The 6566-nt window shown below is 37.4% G+C and overlaps 1 long non-coding RNA gene across 1 annotated transcript; it reads left to right on the top strand.

Moving 5' to 3' along the window:
- The first annotated feature begins 207 nt into the window (after positions 1 to 207).
- On the top strand, positions 208 to 5056 carry LOC149987740 (uncharacterized). The gene is made up of 2 exons (XR_016506678.1): positions 208 to 453; positions 597 to 5056. It is a non-coding gene; the product is annotated as an uncharacterized LOC149987740 (long non-coding RNA).
- Positions 5057 to 6566: the final 1510 nt, after the last annotated feature.

The following is a 6566-nucleotide window of genomic DNA, read 5'->3' as shown; positions in this document are numbered from 1 at the left end:
ATGCCATAAATCCAATCACATCGAACGTGTTCCCATGTTCCCCACGAACAGCGAGGCCGATGGGAACGGGTGAGTTCGAGGGAAGAAGGCGGACGAGGGGAGGACGAAGGAGGACGACGAGAGGAGGACGAGAAGAGGACGGAGGACGACGATGGTGCCGACGAGAGAGAAAGAGTGTGCCCGTGTGTGTGTGTGTTTTTTAGCCTGCTAATTCCCACCTCGCGATCGAGCTCCTCGCGCATCTACTGCAGCCTGCGCACACTCCTCGTCCCACTCCGCAGCCATTCTGTGCGAATCTTCGCTGTGGGTTGTTTTTAGGTGCTTTTTCTGGTAGTTTTTACGTGCTTGTGCGCTCTGTTTGCGGATTCCAGTCTGCTGTTTCTGATGAGCTGTGGCAACTTTGATTGGACCTTTCGAGGGCATTACAGAGGACGATGGTGAGCGAGATTGGAGGTTTGCTCTTTAGGTCATTTTTTCTTGTTTTTTTCTGAGTGTTTGGGTGACATTGCGGGTGTTTCGTCACTGTTTCATGCATTCTATGGATTTCTACTGCGTTTTGAGGAGGTATTTTTTGAATCTTGGTCTTGATTGATTAGGATATGGATGTTTCAAGGACTGGAATTGAGTCAGGGGAGGTGAATCTGGTGGTATTGGCCCATGCATTGGTTATCAAAAGTATTCTGGTGCAATCAGTTATCTACCTCGTTGTTATGTTTGTGCTTTGTTTTGTTTTGTTTTTTTTCCCCCTTTTGATTCATTCCAAATTCAAGCGTTAAAGGCTATCCATAGCTGAGTTCATCTCTCAGTAAGAACTGGTGATGCTTTCAATTTTTTTTGAAGTGCAATCTGTATGTTTTTAGACAGCATAGTTGAAACATTCTTACCATTTACAAGATTTCACTTTGGATAGATTCTTATAAGCAGTACGGAGATGCGGTCGCCACTTCGTTAAGATTATAGGAGTATCGCCGATCATTTTGTTGCAAGCACAATTTTAATTTCTAATTTTGGAGAAAATTTCAAATTGAAGAATAGAATAAAGTACTTAAGGGCACAGACATGAAAAATAAAAACTGTTCAAAAAGACTTTTTCATGTCTTTGGGAACCTACAAGTGAAATTTCATTCATTATGTGAAACTTCATTCAGAGTGTGGTATTATCCGTCAGCAATTGCATGTATCCTTGTATCATCCTTTAGTAACTTAAGCACGTCCTTCTGGAGCTTTATATTATACTCAAATAGCGGTCACTAAGATCGTTCTCGAACTTTCGTTGCTTCTTTTGATATCTGAATGCATTACTTTCACAGTCTTGAATGTACCTTGGACTCCGTTCCTTGAGTAAGGAGGTTTATTAGTAGTACGTCGTATGCTTGTAGAGATTTAACATTTTACAAAATGTTCAGACATAGTTGGGGATAATCTGAATTTGATACCCGCGACAGACGCGTTTGTGGTTCTCTACGAAAAAGAAAGGTGTGTGAGAGTCATGCATCTAGTCGTTATTTAGATATGTAGAGGAATTGTGGATCTCTGTTCATAAGAACCGTTTTCCTTTGGCCGAAAATCCCAATGCTGAATCGTGCTCTTGTGCTGTTTCTTGGGATTTGGATTCGTTTGCCTAATTTCACAACTTACTTCATGTCGTCCCATTTTAAAAGAAGGTAGTTGAGATTGTCCTCTATTTTGCATAGCCTTTAGTTAAAGGTTGCGTTTGGAGATTTTTTGTTTTCACATCAGGTCAATAGCATTGGCTCATTCAAGCGACAGAGAGGTCCAAGTCTGAAGGTGCTGACTCATCTTCCTACAACTCTATTGACAAGTTAAGATTTGGAAGGTTTTCTAAACTTCTTCTTTGTCCAGCACAGTTCCTCTTTTTGAGAACTGGGCATTTCGTAACATAGGTGGAAAAGATAGTGGGAAACATGCCTCGGAATCTAAACCAGTTGGATACAAATAAAGGTTAAAGTTTTTTCGTTAATTTGGAAAAGCTAGATGTCAATAACAGACAAGAAAAGATGGCCAAATCTACTACTTTTATTGTTGAGAATAAAGTCGAACAAACTGAATTGAAGAAGATTTTTCCCACCTGGGAGACAGTCTTCTATTGATGGTGGACAACCTCAACGTCAACAGAGCAGAAGAAAATGGCCTCTTAAAATCAAGTGCATTAATATTTGGTGGTCAATGTACAAGTGCGTCTGAAGCCAGTTCTCCAAGTGGCACTTCGTTCGTGTTTAGCGCAGTCGCAAATACTTACGCTTGAGCAGCCAATATTTTCCTAAGAGACACTGTTGGCACCCGATTCCTCATCTCAATTCAGGTTCACCGTTGAAAGAGAGGTTGAGGCCCCAGTCTGAAAGGCTGAGTTTCAGCATTGGCCTTTAAGGACAGGTCCGAGATGAAATTTTAAAATATTACATGGAGAAACTCCTGTGTAAAATCGAAGGCGGCAACCCCTAGCCCAAGCAGAGATAATGTACTGATGGATGCTAAGTCGATGAGGTCACCTGTTACCGACATTCATTCGTTAGTTAGGCCTGAATGGGGTAATGAAACTAGTGGATAATGTGAGCCTGTGGACGAACTGATTGATGGAGATGTAGGAAATCTGGGTGCCTCGAGGAATGAAGATGGTACAGAAACTAATAGTTGTCTAGACAGTTCAATGTGCACTGATGAAGGCGTACCTTGCGCTGCAGGAATGGAGAAGGAAAGTCCCATTATATTCACCGTCAGCCCTACAGGAATGTCCACGTCCAATCTGTGGTGCCGAATTTCACATAAGGTCCAGATTAGTGCTCGGAGGGTTACATAAACTCATAAAGCTTCCATACCAGCTTTGCCTCTCATAACCAGGCCCTCGTCAACCTGGTCTCATGCTGCCCTTCCTACATGTTCAGAGCAGGAGAAGCGGGTGAACTCTTGAGAGGGTATGGATGCCGCTGCATCTGCTGAACAGGTTTGTGAGAGGTGGAGATTTAGGAAAAACCAGGCCTACGCTTAACTAGATTTTGTTACAGCAGAGGAATTCTACTCTCTTGGTGCTGGAAGATTCTCACCATAAAAAAAACTTAGCAGATTTGCATAAGAGGGTCAGTGCTATGTCACTGTACCAGGGCTGCGACCAGAATGGTTGTAAGACGCATAAGGGATGACTTAGCGGATCGGATTCATGCAATGGCAGTAAGTCCCTCTTTTACGTGTGTACATTTACGAGCAGCTAGTTGCTGTCTTGCTGTTCAAGCTCAGTGGAGAGGCTTATCCAGTCCTTTCTGATCCAGCATAACGGTCACGATACGATTCTGAAGAAAAGTTAAGAAAGCTCAGATCAATTGATCCTCTAAAGAATGTTTATAGTGATATTGAAAATACTTGAACAAATGATGGAGTTAATGTTCATAAGAGGTTTGGAGGCTCTAGTCCTGGAGGCGACTTTGGGAGTTAGCGTGTAGGCTCAATGTATGATTCATCTCACTGGAGGACTCCCTGACAGAGAAGATTATGCTTGGGATGATAAGTAGTTTATTTTCTTTTCTTTTATTTTAGTTCATTATCATGTGAGAGAACACAACTTATGTAGTCTTCTGCAAACCGAGCACCAATTGTGGTCGTCAACAGAGATGCAGGAGTAGCATTTTTCACTCCTTAGTGGACTAACTTTTCTGAAATCGGTTACTCTTAGTGTAGAATTTCGATGCTGTTGTTCGTAGAGCGTGTTGGTCTGGCTTCCAGTTGATACGTCACCTACTGAATTCCTACACGGTTTTCAGGTATACTTGAGTGTTCTTCAAGTGGCATTCCGTTAATGTTTAGTGCAGTAGCAAGTACTCAAGCTCGAGCAGGCAATATTTTCCAAAGCAAGGAGAATGAGCGTTCAGAGACTCTAGTGGCACCTGATCCCTCATCTCCATTCATGTTCACCGTAGAAAGGGAGGTCGAGACCCCGGTTTCATTGGCAAATTGATCCTGTCGCTCTGAGACTGGTTATCCCAATGTGAATTAAGAACCTGGTTCATGGATATAATGATGGAGACAGACTTTAGATTTTAAAAAAGAGTTTGGGCTTTTCCCCAGACTCTTATTGACATAAGCAAAGCCTTGTATTACCCTGTGATCATTATGTTTAGTGCTGTCACTTTTCACCCATCCATTGAACTTATTAAAATTTTAAATTCCTGAACTTTCTGTTTTTTTTAGCATGCTCATGGTCGATGGGGTATCTTCTTCGCCGGCACGCCAGGTAAATATTAATGTTTTGCACACCCAAGCTGATATAAGGTTCTGTTTTCTGCTTTCTGGGTAGGCCAGGAAAATTTTCCAACTACCCCTGTGTGAGCTTGGATTAAACCCAAAGCTCGACTAGGCCAATTTTCTGTCAACATGCTTCAAATGCTGGAGCAATAGCCGACTGGTGCCTACGAATCACACGTGGGATTATTAAGTGCTTCTACTGTGGAAGGAAAGTCATGCATACTAAACTGCGACTCACATTCTGAGGTCTTGAAGCTCCACAAGTCCTGTGCAATTACGCAACAGGTGAACCACAATCCTCCCCCTCTCCTTCGCTAATTTGCTGGTCTAGCATAGATTCATCACTTTGTCAGATGTTATCTTTTCATCACAGCAAACTTCGTCTTCACCTCAGATGTAGAAATGTGTGAGATGCATCTCAGGCTTCACTAAACTAGGTCTGTGATCACTCTCCCGAAACTAGCAATTGCAGGTTCATTATTTTAACACGTGAGTAGATCAAGATTGCTTCTTTCTGGGGAAATATTTCTGAATTATCATGCAGCCGACCGGAAAAGTCTTGTCACAATTAGAGCCTCATCATAAAAAGAATCAGTAGTTGGGCTTCCGAAGAGGCTCGACTGAATTAGCATTAAAGATTGGGGAGAGAGTTTTAATTGTGGCCATTCGGTGAAGTAGCTACTTCATTCACGCCATGTTGATTGTTGTGGGTGGGTCCCAGGCAAGCCGACTCTCCTCATGATTGTTGCAGCTCTACACCATTCAATTCAATCACATAGCCTCTCAAAGCAATTACGATTCATCCTGGACTTGTTTTTTTTAATTGTAATTTAATTCTCAGATTATGGCCCCGGACTCACTTCTTTTTTCTTTTTGGAAACAGAAGGGGGTGAACTGCTTGGTTGTTAGTTGGATAAAATACACTCATGCAATGGGAGGAAAGCAATGTGGGAGATTTTCTTAGTGGACATGTTGCTAAACTTGTGAGGAATTTGATTTTGTCTTTTTAGACATTTTTTTATTTTCACTTCTAGGTTCAAAACATACATATTCTATTATACTCTAGACAAATTTGTTCTATAATAGTAATGATTTGTTTTAGCGTATGAGAAAAAAATCATTATATTTAATGTAATTGCATAATTAGATCTAGGGAGCTAAAATCTATGGATCTGCATTTAATAGATGATTTTTTTTCTCTAAAACATTCAAACTTATTTTTTAGTATAAACTTATTTTAGAACAGAAAGAATTAGAAAGATTTTTTACTAGCCATGGTTTGTATATGATCAAGAATTGGTTAAAATAATTTAAAGTTATGGTTACTTTGCAACTTATTTTTAAAAAAGTGCACAAGTTTAAATTGAGCTTTGTTTGTTAAATGTAACCAAAATCTGTGCAAGCTTGTATTTTTTTCACGTGCAAGAAAGATTTAATAATTCCTACTAATTTGTGTAAATTTTCTTAAATTAAAAGTTGAATAATCTTCTTTTAAAACAAAAAATCATAATTAATTTTTTATAAAAATATTTGTAGTTACAAGTTTTTATACTTTATTAGATAAGAATAAAAAACAAAAAAAATCAATATTTTTATAATAATCTGAATAAAATTTAAAAAATTACAATATCTAAAGTTTTTATTCCAAACATGATAAAATATTATATAAAAAATATTTTTTTCTATATAAATTTTTTAAAATAAAATATGAAGAAGCATAAATAATCATAATATATTATTATTAATGTAAATCTAATTTAATATTTTTTTACTTATCCTCTATATATAGATGTAAGTGTGTATATATGTATGTATATATTTCAAGTAATATCAAATAGATTTAAGATTTATTATTTAAATCTTAAGATAAATACAAATAATTTATACTAATAGTATAATTGAATATTACTTAATAAATATTTTAAAATATTATATTTTTTTAAATAATAAATAATGAATATTTAATTTCTTATATTCCTATACAAGTTTAGAATGCATGTGCAAAACTTTATATTTTGGTTCTATTATGGTTGAAGCTATAGAACATAGTCAATTATTAATTTATATATTTTATAAATTATAAAATATTAAAATATTTGAAATGTAATGATTTTAATGAAAAAGAAAAGAAAAGAAAATAAAAAACTTTAATGATTGTAATGTACTATTATATTAAGTGTAACGATATCTACTTTTATATGCACCTAAAAGAAAAGAAAAGAAAAACTACTCAAACAAATTTGGATGCAATATAGTTAATAAAAGACTCGAGAAATTTGGAACATAAATTGGAGGCTAAAACATTCTAAAAA

Source organism: Physcomitrium patens, chromosome 15, assembly GCF_059467195.1.
Source record: "Physcomitrium patens ecotype Gransden chromosome 15, ASM5946719v1, whole genome shotgun sequence".
NCBI classification, from domain to species: Eukaryota; Viridiplantae; Streptophyta; class Bryopsida; order Funariales; family Funariaceae; genus Physcomitrium; species Physcomitrium patens.
The sequence above is the reverse complement of the archived record's forward strand: the minus strand, read 5'-3'. Positions and strand labels throughout refer to the sequence as shown.